At 48.7% G+C, this 25,808-nt stretch overlaps 1 protein-coding gene across 1 annotated transcript in view; it reads left to right on the forward strand.

The window, feature by feature from the left end:
• LOC306919507 (uncharacterized protein) overlaps positions 1 to 25,455 on the forward strand; it is a 56,478-nt gene extending 31,023 nt beyond the window's left edge. The window contains exon 10 of the transcript XR_013789559.1: positions 25,404 to 25,455. The gene's annotated coding sequence lies outside the window, so the exon portion shown is untranslated. The remainder of the gene's footprint in view (positions 1 to 25,403) is intronic.
• Positions 25,456 to 25,808: the final 353 nt, after the last annotated feature.

A 25,808-nucleotide genomic window follows, 5' to 3' on the forward strand; every position in this document is an offset into this window, starting at 1 on the left:
ATAGAGGCTCCCATAGAGGCTCCCATAGGGTCCATTTACTGGGTCGGCTGTCCATTTACTGGGTCGGCTCCCATAGAGGCTCCCATAGAGTCCATTTACTGGGTTGGCTCCCATAGAGGCTCCCATAGGGTCCATTTACTGGGTCGGCTCCCATAGAGGCTCCCATAGGGTCCATTTACTGGGTCGGCTCCCATAGAGGCTCCCATAGGGTCCATTTACTGGGTTGGCTCCCATAGAGGCTCCCATAGGGTCCATTTACTGGGTTGGCTCCCATAGGGTCCATTTACTGGGTTGGCTCCCATAGGGTCCATTTACTGGGTCGGCTCCCATAGGGTCCATTTACTGGGTCGGCTCCCATAGGGTCCATTTACTGGGTCGGCTCCCATAGGGTCCATTTACTGGGTTGGCTCCCATAGGGTCCATTTACTGGGTCGGCTCCCATAGAGGCTCCCATAGGGTCCATTTACTGGGTTGGCTCCCATAGAGGCTCCCATAGGGTCCATTTACTGGGTCGGCTCCCATAGAGGCTCCCATAGGGTCCATTTACTGGGTCGGCTCCCATAGAGGCTCCCATAGGGTCCATTTACTGGGTTGGCTCCCATAGGGTCCATTTACTGGGTCGGCTCCCATAGAGGCTCCCATAGGGTCCATTTACTGGGTCGGCTCCCATAGAGGCTCCCATAGGGTCCATTTACTGGGTTGGCTCCCATAGAGGCTCCCATAGGGTCCATTTACTGGGTCGGCTCCCATAGAGGCTCCCATAGGGTCCATTTACTGGGTCGGCTCCCATAGGGTCCATTTACTGGGTCGGCTCCCATAGGGTCCATTTACTGGGTCGGCTCCCATAGGGTCCATTTACTGGGTCGGCTCCCATAGAGGCTCCCATACAGCAGTACTGACTCCACTGTGAGGGTCCATGTCTCGGCCCCATACAGCAGTACTGACTCCACTGTGAGGGTCCATGTCTCGGCCCCATACAGCAGTACTGACTCCACTGTGAGGGTCCATGTCTCGGCCCCATACAGCAGTACTGACTCCACTGTGAGGGTCCATGTCTCGGCCCCATACAGCAGTACTGACTCCACTGTGAGGGTCCATGTCTCGGCCCCATACAGCAGTACTGACTCCACTGTGAGGGTCCATGTCTCGGCCCCATACAGCAGTACTGACTCCACTGTGAGGGTCCATGTCTCGGCCCCATACAGCAGTACTGACTCCACTGTGAGGGTCCATGTCTCGGCCCCATACAGCAGTACTGACTCCACTGTGAGGGTCCATGTCTCGGCCCCATACAGCAGTACTGACTCCACTGTGAGGGTCCATGTCTCGGCCCCATACAGCAGTACTGACTCCACTGTGAGGGTCCATGTCTCGGCCCCATACAGCAGTACTGACTCCACTGTGAGGGTCCATGTCTCGGCCCCATACAGCAGTACTGACTCCACTGTGAGGGTCCATGTCTCGGCCCCATACAGCAGTACTGACTCCACTGTGAGGGTCCATGTCTCGGCCCCGTACAGCAGTACTGACTCCACTGTGAGGGTCCATGTCTCGGCCCCATACAGCAGTACTGACTCCACTGTGAGGGTCCATGTCTCGGCCCCATACAGCAGTACTGACTCCACTGTGAGGGTCCATGTCTCGGCCCCATACAGCAGTACTGACTCCACTGTGAGGGTCCATGTCTCGGCCCCATACAGCAGTACTGACTCCACTGTGAGGGTCCATGTCTCTCCTCATCCCGTGCAAGCGTTTCTTCTATTGAGCATAGTTAAGTTGATAAAACGACACAGGAGGATAAAACACGCACAACATTACAACCTTGACTTGGTGCTGAAAGCCTTACGCCCAAATACGGAGATGACTGGCGTCATAGTGGTGATGTCATACTGTACATGAGTGATGTCATACTCATAATACTGGTGGGCACATGGAGTCTGGTTTAGTTGACTCAATGTCTTCTGGTTTTCCTTCTTTTAGTGACCTTGTTGGCATGTGAGCACACTGTTGGTTGTCATGGCTACCAGTTCCCACCTGATGTTGTGTGGGAGTTCTGATTGGTCCAGAGCGTACTGAATAACTGCCAGCTTACATAAGGTCTTAAGACTAGGACTCAAGTCTAAGATGAACAGCTCATCAGAGGCAGTGTGATCTCCTTTCCTTCCTCCAAAGAGGATGATACGATCTCCCACAATGCAACAGCACATACTACTCATTGGACATGGTCCTTTCCCCTTGGGCTCAACCTTCTTCCAGGAGAAGGTCTCTGGACTGAATTTCCACACATCATTGAATAGACTCCCCAGATATAGACTGTATCTTCAACCAACACAGCTGTGTAGCCGTAGCGCATGGATGGAACCTCAAGGTGGCGTCCTCCTCCTCTTCCAGGTTCCACTGGAGGTAACTTCTTCCAGCATAAAAACACTGTGTTGAAGACATGGACATCCATCAGTTCAATGTTGTTGAAGGTCCATACATCACAGTAGCCTCCAAAGGAATATAGTTTGTTCCTCACTGCTACAGCAGCATGACCGACTCGCTTTGTGCTGTGGGCTTGTAGAATATTAGGAGTCCAACTAGTACTGATTCACTACCACACTATGTATGGAATATTAGGAGTCCAACTAGTACTGATTTACTACCACACTATGTATGGAATATTAGGAGTCCAACTAGTACTGATTTACTACCACACTATGTATGGAATATTAGGAGTCCAACTAGTACTGATTTACTACCACACTATGTATGGAATATTAGGAGTCCAACTAGTACTGATTTACTACCACACTATGTATGGAATATTAGGAGTCCAACTAGTACTGATTTACTACCACACTATGTATGGAATATTATGAGTCCAACTAGTACTGATTTACTACCACACTATGTATGGAATATTAGGAGTCCAACTAGTACTGATTTACTACCACACTATGTATGGAATATTATGAGTCCAACTAGTACTGATTTACTACCACACTATGTATGGAATATTAGGAGTCCAACTAGTACTAGTGCTTCTCAAATGCTTTATTTGCAAGGACCCCCTTAACTCTGAGAGTGTACAAATGGAACCAAATGGACCCCTACGGGTCCATTTGGTTCCATGTGTACACCCTCAGAGTTACAGAGCTGTTGTGGTCATTCAGCTCTTCATGTGTTTCTGATATTATTACTGTCGGAATGTTGACAGAAACCTGTAGTAACGTGTACTGTAATTCTGCAACCTGTTAATAAATATTTAAATCAATCAATCAAACGTCTGGTCTGCAGCAGAGAAACCTGGACATTCACTCCCACCTAGTGGTCACATTTAATTTTGATTGATTGACAGGGCCGCACAATCCGTTGGAACCACTCCGGAACTACTGTGCCGGGACTGAGAGGTACTATTCTGGTAAGTGAAGGGACTAGGCTCTGTGGGTTGCCTCCTGTCCGGGCCCCTCCTACGTCTCACCAGGTCCACTCCTGCTCTCACCAGGAGTACCGCCAGGACCTGTGCGTTGCACCAGACTCCCAGCACCAGACACTTCATTCAGGAATCAGGAGTGGTGGTTTCTTGAGCAAAGCAAAGCAAAGCAAAGTTACTATATTTACCCAGGGTAACTGGACTAAGCATCAGATACTTGTTTACAGCCAGGCCCTGCTCATAGAACATTTCATGGTAGTGCTTCAATGCTCAAGGGCACTTCAGCGGTGGTAATTTTAACGTGCCGGTCCGGGGATACGAACTGGCGACCTTCCGGTATCAAGACCGCTCCGCAAACCGTTCGGCCACCGCTGCCACGCAGTGGTTCTGCAGCGGTGGCCGAACGGATAGCGGCGCAGTCTAGATACCGGAAGGTTCCCAGTTCGAATCAGCCGTCCGACACGTTAAAATTACCACCGCTGAAATGCCCTTGAACAAGGCATCAACCACTACGATGAAATGTGTTCTATGAGCAGGGCCTGGCTGGAAACAAGTTCTTGAGCTTAGCCCAGATACCCTGGGTAAATATAGATTTCATTTCATTTCATTTCATTTGCAGGCTCTACCGCTGGGCAACGGTAGTACTGCAGGCTCCACTTGCGTCAAACAGATCAAACCATACTGAACTACAAACAGATCAAACCATACTGAACTACAAACAGATCAAACCATACTGAACTACAAACAGATCAAACAGATCAAACCATACTGAACTACAAACAGATCAAACCATACTGAACTACAAACAGATCAAACCATACTGAACTACAAACAGATCAAACCATACTGAACTACAAACAGATCAAACCATACTGAACTATAAACAGATCAAACCATACTGAACTACAAACAGATCAAATCAGAGGCACGTTTTTTAAATATTCTTAAAATGTCCTGTACATTCTCAGAGATTTATAAAGTTCCTGTACATTCTCAGAGATGGATAGATGGATATATAGATAGATAGGTAGGTAGGTAGGTAGGTAGGTAGGTAGGTAGGTAGGTAGGTAGGTGGGTAGGTAGGTAGGTGGGTAGGTAGGTAGGTAGGTAGGTAGATACAGTAGATAGATTACTTACCCTACCCCCTTAGATAGCATTTCTGTAGACTTAGATATCATTTGATACAGACTTATAGCATGCTATGTAGACAGCACTATAATTGCATTGTATGTAGTCATAGCACATCGAAGTACATATGTATAATAATAATAATAATAATAATATCTGGGATTTATATAGCGCTTTTCTTAACACTCAAAGACGCTTTACATGTGTTGGGGCCAGGGGGGGAACAAGAAAAGGACAACTTTATTAGAAAAAACAATTAAAAGAATAAAACCAATAAAACAGTGCATATAACAAGTTTTAAAAACACATCAGCTTGGAAATGCGATGGTGAACAGGTGGGTTTTTAGTGCAGATTTGAAGGTGGGAAGTGAGGGGGCATCTCTGATGTGTTTGGGGAGAGCGTTCCAGAGGGTAGGGGCGGCCACAGTATAGTATATATGTATAGTTTATATGTACAGTATAGTTGCATTATATAGATATTCCACTGCTACGTTCTTAGCTTAAGGTACGCATGTTTCATGATAAATGCTTTTTTATGTGATGTATTCCCATGCTTTTTTGTTCTTGCTTAATGTAAATCGCTCTGGATTAAGAGCGTCTGATAAATGCCTAAATTGATGGATGGATGGATGGATGGATGGATAGGTAGGTAGATAGATAGGCCTTAAGTCTTAGTATATAGTCTGATATTAATTAAGACCTGCACGTGAAAAAAGGACTGGTACCACGGCGTGGTACTGCGTTCTACGAGCACACGACACGTCGCTTGTCATGAATTATAGCTCCCCCCCCCCCCCCCACACCAGTGAGTCTGGCAGGAACGGGTTAAGTTTACACTGACGTCATCGTCAGCTGGCTCTCTCGGTGCCCGCGCACGTACATGCGGTAGGTGCTCGAGCGCGCCTCCGTTAGCGTGTGTGTGTGCTGTGCGCGCGCACGGCGCGTGGATGATTCAGCAGCAAAGAGCACAGGAACATCATCGGGTAGATCTTTACCTGGACTGAGTTGGTTAGGCATGTTAGTGTTTACAATACAGACAGACAGACAGACAGACAGACAGACAGGACCCCTGGTTGAGAACCACGGCATCCATTAGTCTATAATGACTGTCTTTGGGCATCTTTTTTGTAGATCTGCTATTTCACCTTATTGTTTATCTACGAACATCTTTCAACATATAATATAGAAACGATTTAAGGACAAAATAATGGCGATTATCTTAGATAAAATGGCGATTAGCCTAGATGTCCTAATTGTAATGAAGCTAATAATTTGGCCAGTCTAAGGGGGGGGCATCAATATATAGTGGACCAGAGATCTAAGTCATGTTTACACTTGGTTACACACAAGTGCGTTCAAAACTTCATCCTTGTGAATTACATCCGTGGCAAAAATAACACCCTGTGAGGCAGAGAGTCAGCCGGTGTTCTGTTCCACACACAACAACACACACGCACACGCACACGCACACACGCTACAACACGCACACACGTACACTACGACACTCACACACGTACACTACGACACTCACACACGTACACTACAACAACACACAGCACGGGTCCATGTGAACGCACACACACACACCGCAGGGTTCTGGACGGAGGAGAACTTATATCTAAAAAGTGGATGTTTTGGGGTTTTTTTTTTTTTTTGGTAAAGACAAAACGTCTCGTATGGAACCAACCTGCGACGGTTTTAACGATATCGTGAACCGAATCGTCGGTTTATCGTCTTAGTATTCGGTGTAGTCGGTAATCTAACCGGCCCGGGGACACCGGAAGGTGAAGAAACAGATGGACGTCACACCACGTATTTTAATGAGTGACCAAATGGACCTTTAATTAATGATTGAATGAGGATATAAACTGTAACCATATCGTTTGATTATAAGACGGTTCATTCTGTGCCATCATGGAGCCATCGTCATCATCATCGTCGTCATCTTCATCATCGCTATGCTGAATCATCTCCACTGTAAGTTAATTATACCGTTTAATATCCTTAATGTTTATTAATATATAATACATTCTACTCATAATATCTGCAATGTGGTGGGAAGTATATACCTGTACTTGTTACTCGAGTATTGTACTCTAAGGCAGGCCAAAGTGGGGTCCGGGGACCCCCAGGGGTCTTTGAGAGAGTTCCAGGGGGTCCCCAGCTAAATTATAGTTTGGAACCAAATGGACTATTATGCTGTCTAACTCTAGGGTCCATTTGGTTCCATGTGTACACTCTCAGAGTTAAATTAACATTGATTTTACAATATAAATTGGGGGTCTCGGAGATATAAATGCCATTAAATGGGGGGTCCGTAGACTAATGCGTGTCAATACCACACCAATTTCAGCCAATCAGGAGAGAGTATCTTAATCAGCTTCAGTTCCAGTTTCACTTGTTTATCTTGTATGAGTTCAATCTCTGTCCTGATTGGATGAAACTGGTATCCTGACCCGAAGACATATGTCCTGTTTACTAAAGACCTGGAGAGACCCTTCCGTTGTTAACACCCCGAACGCCCGGGGTTATTTAACCCATTAAATCAGAGCCCAGCGATTTATAGCAGCGGAGCACTTTTAGCGACGGACCAGATGTTATCCCGGATGTGGCTGAAGCAGCTAAATGTAGCCAAAACACTCTAGAGGAGATCGACAACAACGGAAGGTATGATCAATTCTACCGCGACTAGCGACAGGAATGGGGTGGGCCGTCTAACACAGGATCTTTTCTTAGAATTGGACGGAATGATTTAGATCAAGAGTTATTAACGTTTTAAGATTTTCGGTCTCGTCGGCTAAACAGGGGGGGGGGGGGGCATTTTCGATGACGTCCCACTGTTGCGAATGTTGCGCAACAGGCGCTCCCAGGCTGTGGAGCGATGCGATCGGTTTTGATATCAATGAATCTCCGTCTTTTGAATCAATCTTCGTCCTGGGCGTCGGGCGTTACTAATTGAAAGGGCGAAGAACTTTGTCCTGTGGTGACTCCACACCAAACAGTCTCGTTCAGACATAGTCAAAGACTAATTAGTTGCGCAAGTACTGTGGTCAGCTGTGTATGTATGTTATGTATGTTATGTATGTACGCTGTGTCCTCGGTGGTCCCTAATTGGCTGTCGATGGTGACGTAATTAAGATACGTGTGGTATATTTTGGAACCACATTTCATCAATATAGTAGTCCATATGGCCATAATGCTATATTTGCAATAATTAGACTAGATACATTTGGTCATTGTGCTAGTGTGATGGTTAGTGAGCTAGGAGACGGCCGGTCTAGACTCAGAGCAATCACTCAGCCTGAGTACCATGCTTTGTTCTATACTGTTTGAAGCCGTCTGAGGTGTTGGAGAGATATTTAGTATTCTATTGTCCTTCAGGAACCGTTTGGGACACCAAATGTGTATGTAAATCTCCACCCTTCTTGGGTGTTAACGACTGTCTGTTTCAAATGTGTATAAAACGCCACTCAAATGTTAAATCTGGAGTAGTGTGTCCTGCCGTCAGGCTGGGTGCATGCATGGCTCCGGCCATGCATCTGAGCTGTACTTTGTCTCTGAAATAAACCTGGACTTCGAAACCTTCATTCATCTGTCTGCCTCCGCGTTTATCCTGAGTACTTTGCCTAAGTATTAGAAGTTTGTTCGTGAGCTTTACAGAGAGGAAAAGCAGTCTCTCTTTGGAGTTTTTATACTTCAATTGGTGCGACGTAACCGGTGTCTTTGATGCATTTTTTTGCGTCAGGCAGAAGAGAGCCGGCGGGGCTTTTTGGATATTTCAGTCTAATTTTGGCGGTTGGTGGTTGGTTTGATTTTTTTGGCGGAACGGCGTTTGTCTACAGCGGGAAGAAGTGGTCTTCTCTTCGGCGACGATGGGGACGATGGCGCAAACGGTGCGCTCCGGAGCTCTGATGATCAGCGACCTGGACTCGGCGACGGACAGGGGGGGAGAGGCCCTCCACAGCGCGTCGACGGGGAACGTGCTTCTCTTCAGGTCTCGGCGGGGAGCGGCGTGTCTCCGACCCGAGGAGCGGCGATGCTCAGCGGCGATTCGAGGGGGATCCTTGGCTTCATCTGCTCGGCGATCGGCGGTCGAGGGGAGGCGGGGGGACCCGCTTCTTCGGCTCGGCTCTGCTTGGCGGGGCGAGGCAGTTGCTCTACGGGCTACGCAGTCTGCTTTGGGGGCCGATGCGGTTCTCGTGAATTCGCTTTGTCAGTCATGTGTTGTGAGTCATGACTGAAGGGAGGGGGAGGTGTGTAGAATTCATTTCGAAATGGACAAGAGGACAGTGTCAAACAGCGGCCGTACGATGCAATGTACTGATCACACATTATGCACGACACGGGCCGAAAGAAGACATCTCCGTGGCGGTGCGTCGAGGAACTCGAGCCTTGCTGCCCGTGCGTGGTGACTGATGGACAGAGAGGTTATAGGTATTGTTGTGAAAGTGATTTTAATTGCATACTAGGAAAATTGGAAGAGAAGATATATTGTTTTCAACGTGAATTAGTAGGCATTATGTTGATTGTATGTTTTTGTCGTATAATTTGATAAGTTGAGTCATGAGTAGCCTACTTATGGAACAATGAGGTAATTTCCTAGAGACGTGTAGAGAATATTAGTTGAATATTGCTTAGACTCTGGCCTGTTAACGTATTTTTATACCTGAACTGCCTTTAGTAGAGCAGAGTTTTATTTCAAGCATTATAAACGTATATGTTATAGCATGTCCTAAATTAAGCAGTGTAGTATAGGATGTTTTTTCGCTTTATAGTGGTGTCTAATATTTAATGTGTTGATTAGCAGGGTTGGGCCTGGTCCCAAGCCATAAACACGCCCGATCTCGCTTATTTGTAATCAATCAACATTTCAGATTAGATTTTAATAGAACACTAAAAGATTCTACTGATGCTGAACCGAAATTTAGTTATGTGTAAAGTGTGTAATGAGAATTGCCTGAAGAAGTTATGTAACCTTGATTCCGTTTGTCTCTGTAACCATTTGAATTCTAATGTAATTGTTTGTTTGTCTTAGGCCTATCTGTTGTTTTTAATTTTATCTTTTCTTTGTGTCAAGGGAGGAGGTCCAAATGTGGTTCCTTTTATTTTGTGATAAACGTGTAGTACGTTTAGCAAGGGAGGAATGTGGTATATTTTGGAACCACATTTCATCAATATAGTAGTCCATATGGCCATAATGCTATATTTGCAATAATTAGACTAGATACATTTGGTCATTGTGCTAGTGTGATGGTTAGTGAGCTAGGAGACGGCCGGTCTAGACTCAGAGCAATCACTCAGCCTGAGTACCATGCTTTGTTCTATACTGTTTGAAGCCGTCTGAGGTGTTGGAGAGATATTTAGTATTCTATTGTCCTTCAGGAACCGTTTGGGACACCAAATGTGTATGTAAATCTCCACCCTTCTTGGGTGTTAACGACTGTCTGTTTCAAATGTGTATAAAACGCCACTCAAATGTTAAATCTGGAGTAGTGTGTCCTGCCGTCAGGCTGGGTGCATGCATGGCTCCGGCCATGCATCTGAGCTGTACTTTGTCTCTGAAATAAACCTGGACTTCGAAACCTTCATTCATCTGTCTGCCTCCGCGTTTATCCTGAGTACTTTGCCTAAGTATTAGAAGTTTGTTCGTGAGCTTTACAGAGAGGAAAAGCAGTCTCTCTTTGGAGTTTTTATACTTCATACGTTTCAATGTTGGGTGTGACGTCGTATCGTGTTTTATATGTTGGGTGTTGGGTGTTATTGGCTGTTGATGGTGACGTAACTAAGGTAGTGGTACGCTTCAAGGTTGGTTGGTATATAAGGATAACGGGTCTAAAGGATTCAGAACAGCAGTTGTAATAGACATTAGTTAGTAACAGTACGTTTGCGTGCTCTGCTCGCGCACAAGTAGGCCATGTATCTGTTATCGGTCAATATCGGTATCAGCAAATAAAACTAACATTAACCGATGGTAGTAGCCGATTATTGGGGCGGCGACTGTGGCTCAGGAGGTAGAGCAGGTCGTCCAACGATCCATGGACTGTGGCTCAGGAGGTAGAGCAGGTCGTCCAATGATCCATGGGCTGTGGCTCAGGAGGTAGAGCAGGTCGTCCAATGATCCCTGGGCTGTGGCTCAGGAGGTAGAGCAGGTCGTCCAATGATCCATGGACTGTGGCTCAGGAGGTAGAGCAGGTCGTCCAATGATCCATGGGCTGTGGCTCAGGAGGTAGAGCAGGTCGTCCAATGATCCATGGGTCGGCGGTTCGAATCCCGGCTCCTCCTGTCTACATGTCGAAGTGTCCTTGGGCAAGACACTGAACCCCAAATTTGCTCCCGATGTGCTGGTTGGTACCTTGCATGGCTTCTGTGTGTGTGAATTGGTGAATGTAATAATCTATGTAAAGTGCCTTGGATAAAGGTGCTATATAAATGCACCATTTATTTTTTACCGGTATTTATCTGTTGTTGATAAGTGTACATTTTGCATTGGCTATGTTGGTGTATTGGTTATCTTTGGTCTACCAAGCTGTAGATTATATGTAGGTGTGTTGGTTATCTGCAGTCTACCAAGCTGTAGATTATATGTAGGTGTGTTGGTTATCTGCAGTCTACCAAGCTGTAGATTCTATGTTGGTGTGTTGGTTATCTGCAGTCTAAGTAGCTGTAGATTCTATGTTGGTGTGTTGGTTATCTGCAGTCTACCAAGCTGTAGATTCTATGTTGGTGTGTTGGTTAACTGCAGTCTACCAAGCTGTAGATTCTATGTTGGTGTGTTGGTTATCTCTGCCCTACCAAGCTGTATATGTTGGTGTGTTGGTTATCTGCAGTCTACCAAGCTGTAGATTCTATGTTGGTGTGTTGGTTATCTGCAGTCTAAGTAGCTGTAGATTCTATGTTGGTGTGTTGGTTATCTGCAGTCTACCAAGCTGTAGATTCTATGTTGGTGTGTTGGTTATCTGCAGTCTACCAAGCTGTAGATTCTATGTTGGTGTGTTGGTTATCTCTGCCCTACCAAGCTGTAGATTCTATGTTGGTGTGTTGGTTATCTGCAGTCTACCAAGCTGTAGATTCTATGTTGGTGTGTTGGTTATCTGTAGTCTACCAAGCTGTAGATTCTATGTTGGTGTGTTGGTTATCTGCAGTCTACCAAGCTGTAGATTCTATGTTGGTGTGTTGGTTATCTGCAGTCTACCAAGCTGTAGATTCTATGTTGGTGTGTTGGTTATCTGTAGTCTACCAAGCTGTAGATTCTATGTTGGTGTGTTGGTTATCTGCAGTCTACCAAGCTGTAGATTCTATGTTGGTGTGTTGGTTATCTGCAGTCTAAGTAGCTGTAGATTCTATGTTGGTGTGTTGGTTATCTGCAGTCTACCAAGCTGTAGATTCTATGTTGGTGTGTTGGTTATCTGTAGCCTACCAAGCTGTAGATGCTATGTTGGTGTGGTAGTTATCTGTAGTCTACCAAGCTGTAGATTCTATGTTGGTGTGTTGGTTATCTGTAGCCTACCAAGCTGTAGATTATATGTTGGTGTGTTGGTTATCTGTAGTCTACCAAGCTGTAGATTCTATGTTGGTGTGTTGGTTATCTGTAGCCTACCAAGCTGTAGATTCTATGTTGGTGTGTTGGTTATCTGTAGTCTACCAAGCTGTAGATTCTATGTTGGTGTGTTGGTTATCTGTAGCCTACCAAGCTGTAGATTCTATGTTGGTGTGTTGGTTATCTGTAGTCTACCAAGCTGTAGATTCGATGTTGGTGTGTTGGTTATCTGTAGCCTACCAAGCTGTAGATTCTATGTTGGTGTGTTGGTTAACTGTAGTCTACCAAGCTGTAGATTATATGTTGGTGTGTTGGTTATCTGTAGCCTACCAAGCTGTAGATTCTATGTTGGTGTGTTGGTTATCTGTAGTCTACCAAGCTGTAGATTATATGTTGGTGTGTTGGTTATCTGTGGTCTACCAAGCTGTAGATTCTATGTTGGTGTGTTGGTTATCTGTAGTCTACCAAGCTGTAGATTCGATGTTGGTGTGTTGGTTATCTGTAGCCTACCAAGCTGTAGATTCTATGTTGGTGTGTTGGTTATCTGCAGTCTACCAAGCTGTAGATTCTATGTTGGTGTGTTGGTTATCTGTAGCCTACCAAGCTGTAGATTCTATGATGGTGTGTTGGTTATCTGTAGCCTACCAAGCTGTAGATTCTATGATGGTGTGTTGGTTATCTTTGGTCTACCAAGCTGTAGATTTTGAACATTTATTTCTTGTATTGAATATGTATATAAAAAAAGGGGGAAATAAAAACAACAACTAAATGAACATATATCGGTATCAGTATCGGCCAAATTGTAATTTTAAACATCGGTATCGGACAAGAATTTCCATATGGGTGAATCCCTACTTAAAACTGTCAGATTGGGACAGACTAGCATGTTTTAATCAGCTCAAACCAGTCTGTCGACCAAACCATATTTTTCCCCATGCAAATTAGCCCTGCAGCGCTGGTTTGCAGTGTCGCCAGTTCTGGCACCTTTAGGCGTAGTTTTCCCGTAACATATCTTAATATTCACAGGTGTGCCTTGCTTTAGTTTGGGCTTGTTTCTGAAGCGTAGTTGCTTATTTGGGCTTGTTTCTGAAGTGTAGTTGCTTATTTGGGCTTTTTTCTGAAGCATAGTTGCTTATTTGGGCTTGTTTCTGAAGCATAGTTGCTTATTTGGGCTTGCTGGTTGCTTGTTTCCATAGACCTGGTTGCTTGTTTCCATAGACCTGGTTGCTTGTTTCCATAGACCTGGTCACTTGTTTCCATAGACCTGGTACCTTGTTTCCACAGACCTGGTCACTTGTTTCCATAGACGTGGTCACTTGTTTCCATATATCTGGTTGCTTGTTTCCATAGATATGGTTGCTTGTTTCCATAGACCTGGTCGCTTGTTTCCATAGACCTGGTCACTTGTTTCCACAGATCTGGTCACTTGTTTCCATAGATCTGGTTGCTTGTTTCCATAGATCTGGTTGCTTGTTTCCATAGACCTGGTCACTTGTTTCAATAGATCTGGTTGCTTGTTTCCACAGATCTGGTCACTTGTTTCCATAGACCTGGTCGCTTGTTTCCATAGACCTGGTCACTTGTTTCCATAGACCTGGTCGCTTGTTTCCATAGATCTGGTCACTTGTTTCCACAGACCTGGTCACTTGTTTCCATAGACCTGGTCACTTGTTTCCATAGACCTGGTCGCTTGTTTCCATAGATCTGGTCACTTGTTTCCATAGACCTGGTCACTTGTTTCCATAGACCTGGTCACTTGTTTCCATAGACCTGGTCACTTGTTTCCACAGACCTGGTCACTTGTTTCCATAGACCTGGTCACTTGTTTCCACAGACCTGGTCGCTTGTTTCCATAGACCTGGTCACTTGTTTCCATAGATCTGGTCACTTGTTTCAACAGATCTGGTTGCTTGTTTCCACAGATCTGGTCACTTGTTTCCATAGACATGGTCGCTTGTTTCCATAGACCTGGTTGCTTGTTTCCATAGACCTGGTCACTTGTTTCCACAGATCTGGTCACTTGTTTCCATAGATCTGGTTGCTTGTTTCCATAGATCTGGTTGCTTGTTTCCATAGATCTGGTCACTTGTTTCCACAGACCTGGTCACTTGTTTCCATATATCTGGTCACTTGTTTCCATAGACCTGGTTACTTGTTTCCATAGACATGGTCACTTGTTTCCACAGATCTGGTCACTTGTTTCCATAGACCTGGTCACTTGTTTCCATAGACCTGGTCACTTGTTTCCACAGACCTGGTCGCTTGTTTCCATAGACGTGGTCACTTGTTTCCATAGATTTGGTTGCTTGTTTCCATAGATCTGGTCACTTGTTTCCACAGATCTGGTCACTTGTTTCCATAGACCTGGTCACTTGTTTCCACAGATCTGGTCGCTTTTTTCCATAGACCTGGTCACTTGTTTCCATAGACCTGGTCGCTTGTTTCCACAGATCTGGTCACTTGTTTCCATAGACCTGGTCGCTTGTTTCCACAGATCTGGTTGCTTGTTTCCATAGACCTGGTCACTTGTTTCCATAGACCTGGTCGCTTGTTTCCACAGACCTGGGCACTTGTTTCCATAGACCTGGTCACTTGTTTCCATAGATCTGGTTGCTTGTTTCCACAGACCTGGTCACTTGTTTCCATAGACCTGGTCACCTGTTTCCATAGACCTGGTCACTTGTTTCCACAGATCTGGTCACTTGTTTCCATAGACCTGGTCACTTGTTTCCATAGACCTGGTCACTTGTTTCCACAGACCTGGTCGCTTGTTTCCATAGACGTGGTCACTTGTTTCCATAGATTTGGTTGCTTGTTTCCATAGATCTGGTCACTTGTTTCCACAGATCTGGTCACTTGTTTCCATAGACCTGGTCACTTGTTTCCACAGATCTGGTCGCTTTTTTCCATAGACCTGGTCACTTGTTTCCATAGACCTGGTCGCTTGTTTCCACAGATCTGGTCACTTGTTTCCATAGACCTGGTCGCTTGTTTCCACAGATCTGGTTGCTTGTTTCCATAGACCTGGTCACTTGTTTCCATAGACCTGGTCGCTTGTTTCCACAGACCTGGGCACTTGTTTCCATAGACCTGGTCACTTGTTTCCATAGATCTGGTTGCTTGTTTCCACAGACCTGGTCACTTGTTTCCATAGACCTGGTCACTTGTTTCCATAGACCTGGTCACTTGTTTCCATAGATCTGGTTACTTGTTTCCATATATCTGGTTGCTTGTTTCCATAGATCTGGTCACTTGTTTCCATAGATCTGGTTGCTTGTTTCCATAGATCTGGTCACTTGTTTCCATATATCTGGTCACTTGTTTCCATAGATCTGGTTGCTTGTTTCCATAGACCTGGTCACTTGTTTCCATATACCTGGTCACTTGTTTCCATAGACCTAGTCACTTGTTTCCATAGATCTGGTCGCTTGTTTCCATAGACCTTGTCGCTTGTTTCCATATATCTGGTCGCTTGTTTCCATAGACCTGGCCGCTTGTTTCCACAGACCTGGTCGCTTGTTTCCATAGATCTGGTTGCTTGTTTCCACAGACCTGGTCGCTTGTTTCCATAGATCTGGTCACTTGTTTCCATAGACCTGGTCGCTTCTTTCCACAGACCTGGTCACTTGTTTCCATAGATCTGGTCACTTGTTTCCATAGATCTGGTCGCTTGTTTCCATAGATCTGGTCACTTGTTTCCATAGATCTGGTCGCTTTGTTTCCATAGACCTGGTCGCTTGTTTCCATAGACCTGGTCGCTTGTTTCCATAGACCTTGTCGCTTGTTTCCATAGACCTTGTCGCTTGTTTCCATAGACCTGGTCACTTGTTTCCATAGACCTGGTCACTTGTTTCCATAGACCTGGTCACTTGTTTCCATAGACCTGGTCACTTGTTTCCACAGACCTGGTCACTTGTTTCCATAGACCTGGTCACTTGTTTCCATAGACCTGGTCGCTTGTTTCCATAGATCTGGTCACTTGTTTCCATAGACCTGGTCACTTGTTTCCACAGACCTGGTCACTTGTTTCCATAGATCTGGTCACTTGTTTCCATAGATCTGGTCACTTGTTTCCATAGACCTGGTCGCCTGTTTCCATAGACCTGGTCACTTATTTCCATAGATCTGGTCACTTGTAAACACAGATAACATTTGTTTTTCACTGGCTTTGCTTTGGAGTTGATCGATTGGTAAGAATGGAGAGTTGAGATTGAGAATATGGTATCTAGTTTACACTACACCATTTGGTTCCATGTGTTACACTCTCAGAGCTACACACCTGTAAGGGTCCATTTGGTTCCATGTGTTACACTCTCAGAGTCACAGACCCGTAAGGGTCCATTTGGTTCCATGTGTTACACTCTCAGAGTCACAGACCCGTAAGGGTCCATTTGGTTCCATGTGTTACACTCTCAGAGTCACAGACCCGTAAGGGTCCATTTGGTTCCATGTGTTACACTCTCAGAGTCACAGACCCGTAAGGGTCCATTTGGTTCCATGTGTTACACTCTCAGAGTCACAGACCCGTAAGGGTCCATTTGGTTCCATGTGTTACACTCTCAGAGTCACAGACCCGTAAGGGTCCATTTGGTTCCATGTGTTACACTCTCAGAGTCACAGACCCGTAAGGGTCCATTTGGTTCTGTGTGTTACACTCTCAAGAGTCACAGACCCGTAAGGGTCCATTTGGTTCCATGTGTTACACTCTCAGAGTTACAGACCCGTAAGGGTCCATTTGGTTCCATGTGTTACACTCTCAGAGTTACAGACCCGTAAGGGTCCATTTGGTTCCATGTGTTACACTCTCAGAGTCACAGACCCGTAAGGGTTCATTTGGTTCCATGTGTTACACTCTCAGAGTCACAGACCCGTAAGGGTCCATTTGGTTACATTTGTACACTTTTTGCAAGATGTTTGCACACAAAACACGCACGCACGCACGCACGCACGCACGCACGCACGCACGCACGCACGCATGCACACAGCACACACACACCATGCACGCACGCACACACACACACACACACACTCCACCCTTGACTAGGTGTGTCTGTGTGTGTGAAAATGGGTGTGAATGTTGAATGTCTTGTTCCAGAACACACACACACACACACACACACACACACACACACACACACACACACACACACACACACACACACACACACACACACACAGAGAGAGGCACGCCCTGAGGCTGAGAGAGAGAGAGAGAGAGAGAGAGAGAGAGAGAGAGAGAGAGAGAGAGAGAGAGAGAGAGAGAGAGAGAGAGAGAGAGAGAAAGTCTGTCTGTTTAGTAAGTTCAGTCTTGAACAAAAGCCAGATCAAATATGAAAAGTAAACTTTACATTTTCTCTACATTTAATGTGTGTACTCGTCTCATTCAGGTGTGAAAACAGACACTTGGGTAAGAGTACAGGTTATTTATTGATTGATTGAACACTTTATTGACAGGCTTTGGGCCAATCAGCCCCTATAGGGCCTATAGGCCTGTTTCCATTGTGGTCCTCTGTAGAATATCGCAATCGGTCAGAATCGTTATCAGCAGAACATGACGCTGCAAATGATTGGAGATCGGATATAGATAGATCTTTATTGTCATTGCTTGCACGAAACAACGGAATTCAGTTTAGAATAAATAACCATACTGTACAATAACTCAAAGTGCAATAGTGTAATAGTGCAAAGACCAGGTCATCATTACATCATCGTGCATGAAGACCACTCTCATACAGCACAGGATAATGATGATTATCCTACCTTCCAGCAGGCCTTCATCAATTTAATTTAAATTCAATTCAAAGGAACTTTATAGGCCCCTCCCACTCATCCAGCGTTCCCCAGGCCCCTCACACTCCCAGGCCCCTCCCACTCCTCCAGCGTTCCCCCAGGCCCCTCCCACTCCCAGGCCCCTCCCACTCCTCCAGCGTTCCCCTAGGCCCCTCCCAGGCCCCTCCCACTCATCCAGCGTTCCCCCAGGCCCCTCCCACTCCTAGGCCCCTCCCACTCCAACAGTGTTCCCCTAGGCCCCTCCCACTCCCAGGCCCCTCCCACTCATCCAGCGTTCCCCAGGCCCCTCACACTCCCAGGCCCCTCCCACTCCTCCAGCGTTCCCCCAGGCCCCTCCCACTCCCAGGCCCCTCCCACTCCTCCAGCGTTCCCCTAGGCCCCTCCCAGGCCCCTCCCACTCATCCAGCGTTCCCCCAGGCCCCTCCCACTCCCAGGCCCCTCCCACTCCCACAGTTTTTCCCCTAGGCCCATCCCACTCCCAGGCCCCTCCCACTCCTCCAGCGTTCCCCAGGCCCCTCCCACTCCTAGGCCCCTCCCACTCATCCAGCGTTCCCCCAGGCCCCTCCCACTCCCAGGCCCCTCCCACTCCCCCAGCGTTCCCCTAGGCCCCTCCCACTCCCAGGCCCCTCCCACTCATCCAGCGTCCCCCCAGGCCCCTCCCACTCCCAGGCCCCTCCCACTCATCCAGCGTTCCCCCAGGCCCCTCCCACTCCCAGGCCCCTCCCACTCCCCCAGCGTTCCCCTAGGCCCCTCCCACTCCCAGGCCCCTCCCACTCCCCCAGCGTTCCCCTAGGCCCCTCCCACTCCCAGGCCCCTCCCACTCATCCAGCGTCCCCCCAGGCCCCTCCCACTACCAGGCCCCTCCCACTCCCACAGTGTTCCCCCAGGCCCCTCCCACTCCTCCAGCGTTCCCCCAGGCCCCTCCCACTCCCCTCCCAATCCCACAGTGTTCCCCTAGGCCCCTCCCACTCCCAGGCCCCTCCCACTCCTCCAGCATTCCCCCAGGCCCCTCCCACTCCCAGGCCCCTCCCACTCCCAGGCCCCTCCCACTCCTCCAGCGTTCCCCCAGGCCCCTCCCACTCCCAGGCCCCTCCCACTCTCAGGTCCCTCCACTCATCCAGCGTTCCCCAGGCCCCTCCCACTCCCAGGCCCATCCCACTCCTAGGCCCCTCCCACTCCTCCAGCGTTCCCCCAGGCCCCTCCCACTCCCAGGCCCCTCCCACTCCTCCAGCGTTCCCCAAGGCCCCTCCCACTCCCAGAGCAGGCGTTTAATGCTAACGGCAATAAAAGCCTGCAAGGCATGCTGGGTAACGAGGCTAAGCAGACGGTCTGTGACTGGACAGCATTGAGACATGTTACTGTGAGTCACCAAGACATGCACACACACACACACACACACACACACACACACACACACACACACACACACACACACACACTCTGCCACTCCTACAGTGCAATGTCTATCTGTATACACTGCACTGTGTTGTCTTGAATGACACGCAGACAGACAGACAGACAGACAGACAGACAGACAGAGTTGGGACCACACCCCCCTCTCTCTCTCTCTCTCTCTCTCTCTCTCTCTCTCTCTCTCTCTCTCTCTGTGTGTTCACATATCCTGTATCTAATAGATAATTGATGTGCGGAAAACCCTTGAAAAGTCTGTCTGTCTGTCTGTCTGTCTGTCTGTCTGTCTGTCTGTCTGTCTGTCTGTCTGTCTGTCTGTCTGTCTGTCTGTCTGTCTGTCTGTCTGTCTGTCTGTCTGTCCTAAAAGAGTGTGTCCGTGCATGTGTGTGTTTTGTGTGTGCGTGCGCGTGAGCGAGCAGTTGCATCATGTTTTCTCAACAATATTGTTCAATGTTCACTTTCTTGACACAGTCGTGCGTGCGTGCGTGCGTGCGTGCGTGCGTGCGTGCGTGCGTGCGTGCACGTGTAACAGACCTTTGTCCAGTGTTGTTGTGACATCTTACCTATAATGCCTCAGTGACCTTTGCCCCCTCATGTGTGTGCGTGTGCACGCCTGCGTGTGTTGCATTGGCTTGTTTTTAGCGTCAGTTTAGCGTTTTGTCTGTCTGTCTGTCTGTCTGTCTGTCTGTCTGTCTGACTGACAGACAGACAGACAGACAGACAGACAGATTTGCATATTTTGGCGTAATTGTCTCCTTGGCCACTGGAGATAGAGGTTAACACACACACACACACACACACACACACACACACACACACACACACACACACACACACACACACAGGATGCTGTAATGCTAGAGGTCTGATACTGTACCTGCTGCTGACGCAGAGAAACTGCTGTGTGTGTGTGTGTGTGTGTGTGTGTGTGTGTGTGTGTGTGTGTGTGTGTGTGTGTGTGTGTGTGTGTGTGTGTGTGTGTGTGTGTGTGTGTGTGTGTGTGTGTGTGTGTGTGTGTGTATTTTTTCTGTTTTTTTCTTCTCCTTCTTCTGCCAAAAATAGCAGTTCTGGCTGAACCGTGCAGTGGGTTTTCGCTAAACTCGGTCGACATGGTAGAGGGCCATGCCAAGGACGCGAAGCCCACGACCATTGGCCAAAGGGTGGCGCTAATACGTGCTATAGCACTCAATTGAAAATGCAAACTTTGAACGTGCATAGCTCATGAACCATTTGACCGTCTGCAATGAAACTTCCACACACATGTGTCTCCTAATGCCGAACAACGTTCGTGCTTTTGACCTTTAGATCACCCGCCATTTTGAATTATATGAAAAACAGTTAAAATATATCTCCTTCCAGGATCTTTGATCAAAATGCACAAAAACATCTACACGCGAACCTTGGACCTATACGGACAAAAATCAGAAGTACATTTTTTCTAAGTGAAAAAAAAAAACGTTTTTATGAGCCAATGAAAATTGGCTCATAAAACTTTACAGTATGGTAGAGGGTCATGCCAAATAGCAGTGAAACCAGTCTTACTCCAATTGGCCAAAGGGGGGCGCTATATAATTTTTTTACAGGCATAACTCATGCATCGTTTGGCCTAAAGTCATGGCACATGGCCTCATGGGGAACACATCTGTCACTTTGACCAGTAAGCTCCGCCCTCAGATATTCCGCCATTTCCACGTTGGGCTAATGTTGCAGAATGAACGTCAGTTAGCCGATGGGGGAAGCCGGAGGCGTTGGGCTAACGTAGCAGATTGATCGTCAGCTCCACCTCAGCCCAGTCAGTATGACCCACAGTGCTGACAGAGTATCTCCAGGTGGAAGTGTCTTCAGGGTTCCGTCGGTAAAAAGTCGCTAAATGACGTCGAGTTCACTTGAAGATAAATTTTTAAAGGTAATGACGACACGGTGTTGTCGTTGCGTGATGATGTCACTACCCCGAATTACCCAATGGTGTTGCTGCACCTGACTGCAGTCAATGACCTGCCCTGGCAGAGACCTGTACTATGGAGTCAATGACCTGCCCTGGCAGAGACCTGTACTATGGAGTCGTGGATTTCCCCTCAGTTGTTTGTTTGGTTGGTCACGCCCCCATATATGGTCAGCATGTGATGTCATCAATATTAAGCGCCATATATGGAGATAACTGATCTCATCGATATTAGCCATTCCATGTCAGAACAGTATGCAGTATGTTGATCCTTCCTCTTCCATGTCTCCCTGTTGACTGATACCTGTCCATTTAAACTCTAGACGGGCCTGTTGACTGATACCTGTCCATTTAAACTCTAGACGGGCCTGTTGACTGATACCTGTCCATTTAAACTCTAGACGGGCCTGTTGACTGATACCTGTCCATTTAAACTCTAGACGGGCCTGTTGACTGATACCTGTCCATTTAAACTCTAGACGGGCCTGTTGACTGATACCTGTCCATTTAAACTCTAGACGGGCCTGTTGACTGATACCTGTCCATTTAAACTCTAGACGGGCCTGTTGACTGATACCTGTCCATTTAAACTCTAGACGGGCCTGTTGACTGATACCTGTCCATTTAAACTCTAGACGGGCCTGTTGACTGATACCTGTCCATTTAAACTCTAGACGGGCCTGTTGACTGATACCTGTCCATTTAAACTCTAGACGGGCCTGTTGACTGATACCTGTCCATTTAAACTCTAGACGGGCCTGTTGACTGATACCTGTCCATTTAAACTCTAGACGGGCCTGTTGACTGATACCTGTCCATTTAAACTCTAGACGGGCCTGTTGACTGATACCTGTCCATTTAAACTCTAGACGGGCCTGTTGACTGATACCTGTCCATTTAAACTCTAGACGGGCCTGTTGACTGATACCTGTCCATTTAAACTCTAGACGGGCCTGTTGACTGATACCTGTCCATTTAAACTCTAGACGGGCCTTTTGACTGACACCTGTCCATTTAAACTCTAGACGGGTCTTTTGACTGACACCTGTCCATTTAAACTCTAGACGGGCCTGTTGACTGACACCTGTCCATTTAAACTCTAGACGGGCCTGTTGACTGACACCTGTCCATTTAAACTCTAGACGGGCCTGTTGACTGACACCTGTCCATTTAAACTCTAGACGGGCCTGCCCCCAAAGTTATTAGTGCAGCCACGCCCGGCAGCCGGAGAAAACTAGAGTTCTCAACAGGCCCGGCCCTACCTGGGCCCTCATCAAACCCTGTACACTCAAGACACTAGTCCCCGCTGCCACCCATAGATCTCCATATATGGAGCTGACCTGTTCTGACATACCATATGTTGATCTGACCTCATCAAACCCTGTACACTCAAGACACGCTCCATTTATGGCCAATGCAGAATTCATACCATATGTTGATCTGACCCCCCCATGCCAAAGCGCCAGCGCTCGCCCAGCAGTCTGCTGTCACCCAGGCAGATATGTTGATCTGACCCCCCCATGCCAAAGCGCCAGCGCTCGCCCAGCAGTCTGCTGTCACCCAGGCAGATATGTTGATCTGACCCCCCCATGCCAAAGCGCCAGCGCTCGCCCAGCAGTCTGCTGTCACCCAGGCAGATATGTTGATCTGACCCCCCCATGCCAAAGCGCCAGCGCTCGCCCAGCAGTCTGCTGTCACCCAGGCAGATATGTTGATCTGACCCCCCCATGCCAAAGCGCCAGCGCTCGCCCAGCAGTCTGCTGTCACCCAGGCAGATATGTTGATCTGACCCCCCCATGCCAAAGCGCCAGCGCTCGCCCAGCAGTCTGCTGTCACCCAGGCAGATATGTTGATCTGACCCCCCCATGCCAAAGCGCCAGCGCTCGCCCAGCAGTCTGCTGTCACCCAGGCAGATATGTTGATCTGACCCCCCCATGCCAAAGCGCCAGCGCTCGCCCAGCAGTCTGCTGTCACCCAGGCAGATATGTTGATCTGACCCCCCCCATGCCAAAGCGCCAGCGCTCGCCCAGCAGTCTGCTGTCACCCAGGCAGATATGTTGATCTGACCCCCCCATGCCAAAGCGCCAGCGCTCGCCCAGCAGTCTGCTGTCACCCAGGCAGATATGTTGATCTGACCCCCCCATGCCAAAGCGCCAGCGCTCGCCCAGCAGTCTGCTGTCACCCAGGCAGATATGTTGATCTGACCCCCCCATGCCAAAGCGCCAGCGCTCGCCCAGCAGTCTGCTGTCACCCAGGCAGATATGTTGATCTGACCCCCCCATGCCAAAGCGCCAGCGCTCGCCCAGCAGTCTGCTGTCACCCAGGCAGATATGTTGATCTGACCCCCCCATGCCAAAGCGCCAGCGCTCGCCCAGCAGTCTGCTGTCACCCAGGCAGATATGTTGATCTGACCCCCCCATGCCAAAGCGCCAGCGCTCGCCCAGCAGTCTGCTGTCACCCAGGCAGATATGTTGATCTGACCCCCCCCATGCCAAAGCGCCAGCGCTCACCCAGCAGTCTGCTGTCACCCAGGCAGATATGTTGATCTGACCCCCCCATGCCAAAGCGCCAGCGCTCGCCCAGCAGTCTGCTGTCACCCAGGCAGATATGTTGATCTGACCCCCCCATGCCAAAGCGCCAGCGCTCGCCCAGCAGTCTGCTGTCACCCAGGCAGATATGTTGATCTGACCCCCCCATGCCAAAGCGCCAGCGCTCGCCCAGCAGTCTGCTGTCACCCAGGCAGATATGTTGATCTGACCCCCCCCATGCCAAAGCGCCAGCGCTCGCCCAGCAGTCTGCTGTCACCCAGGCAGATATGTTGATCTGACCCCCCCATGCCAAAGCGCCAGCGCTCGCCCAGCAGTCTGCTGTCACCCAGGCAGATATGTTGATCTGACCCCCCCATGCCAAAGCGCCAGCGCTCGCCCAGCAGTCTGCTGTCACCCAGGCAGATATGTTGATCTGACCCCCCCATGCCAAAGCGCCAGCGCTCGCCCAGCAGTCTGCTGTCACCCAGGCAGATATGTTGATCTGACCCCCCCATGCCAAAGCGCCAGCGCTCGCCCAGCAGTCTGCTGTCACCCAGGCAGATATGTTGATCTGACCCCCCCATGCCAAAGCGCCAGCGCTCGCCCAGCAGTCTGCTGTCACCCAGGCAGATATGTTGATCTGACCCCCCCATGCCAAAGCGCCAGCGCTCGCCCAGCAGTCTGCTGTCACCCAGGCAGATATGTTGATCTGACCCCCCCATGCCAAAGCGCCAGCGCTCCCCCAGCAGTCTGCTGTCACCCAGGCAGATATGTTGATCTGACCCCCCCATGCCAAAGCGCCAGCGCTCGCCCAGCAGTCTGCTGTCACCCAGGCAGATATGTTGATCTGACCCCCCCCATGCCAAAGCGCCAGCGCTCGCCCAGCAGTCTGCTGTCACCCAGGCAGATATGTTGATCTGACCCCCCCATGCCAAAGCGCCAGCCCTCCCCCAGCAGTCTGCTGTCACCCAGGCAGATATGTTGATCTGACCCCCCCATGCCAAAGCGCCAGCGCTCGCCCAGCAGTCTGCTGTCACCCAGGCAGATATGTTGATCTGACCCCCCCATGCCAAAGCGCCAGCCCTCCCCCAGCAGTCTGCTGTCACCCAGGCAGATATGTTGATCTGACCCCCCCATGCCAAAGCGCCAGCGCTCGCCCAGCAGTCTGCTGTCACCCAGGCAGATATGTTGATCTGACCCCCCCATGCCAAAGCGCCAGCGCTCCCCCAGCAGTCTGCTGTCACCCAGGCAGATATGTTGATCTGACCCCCCCATGCCAAAGCGCCAGCGCTCCCCCAGCAGTCTGCTGTCACCCAGGCAGATATGTTGATCTGACCCTCCCATGCCAAAGCGCCAGCCCTCCCCCAGCAGTCTGCTGTCACCCAGGCAGATATGTTGATCTGACCCCCCCATGCCAAAGCGCCAGCCCTCCCCCAGCAGTCTGCTGTCACCCAGGCAGATATGTTGATCTGACCCCCCCATGCCAAAGCGCCAGCGCTCCCCCAGCAGTCTGCTGTCACCCAGGAGGTCGTACTGGAAATAATATTGGACTTCACTTTTATAGCGCTTTGCTATCACTGCGTGAAGACGAGTTAACGGGCGATTATGGGCACTAGATTTCCCCGTAAACCTCCAGTTTAGCAGCATATACAGTTAATATACGGTAATATACAGGTGTGATGGTACATATACAGTTAATATACGGTAATATACAGGTGTGATGGTACAACTCGGGAGTTTACTGGAGTTTGTTGGACAGTTTAACGGGAGTTTCCTGTAATATACACATCCGTATTCCATGTTTTTTGCGCAGTGTATGCAGAGTGCTTTACTCAAAGTGCTTTACAATAGAGCGTCACAGTCCCGCCCCCTTTCATGACGACGTGAGCCCCGCCCCCTTTCATGACGACGCTAGCCCCGCCCCCTTTCATGACGACGCCAGGCCCGCCCCCTTTCATGACGACGCCAGGCCCGCCCCCTTTCATGACGACGCCAGGTCCCACCCCCTTTCATGACGACGCCAGGCCCGCCCCCTTTCATGATGACGCCAGGCCCGCC

The sequence above is a fragment of the Electrona antarctica genome, assembly GCF_951216825.1.
Source record: "Electrona antarctica genome assembly, contig: scaffold_287, whole genome shotgun sequence".
Classification (NCBI taxonomy): Eukaryota; Metazoa; Chordata; class Actinopteri; order Myctophiformes; family Myctophidae; genus Electrona; species Electrona antarctica.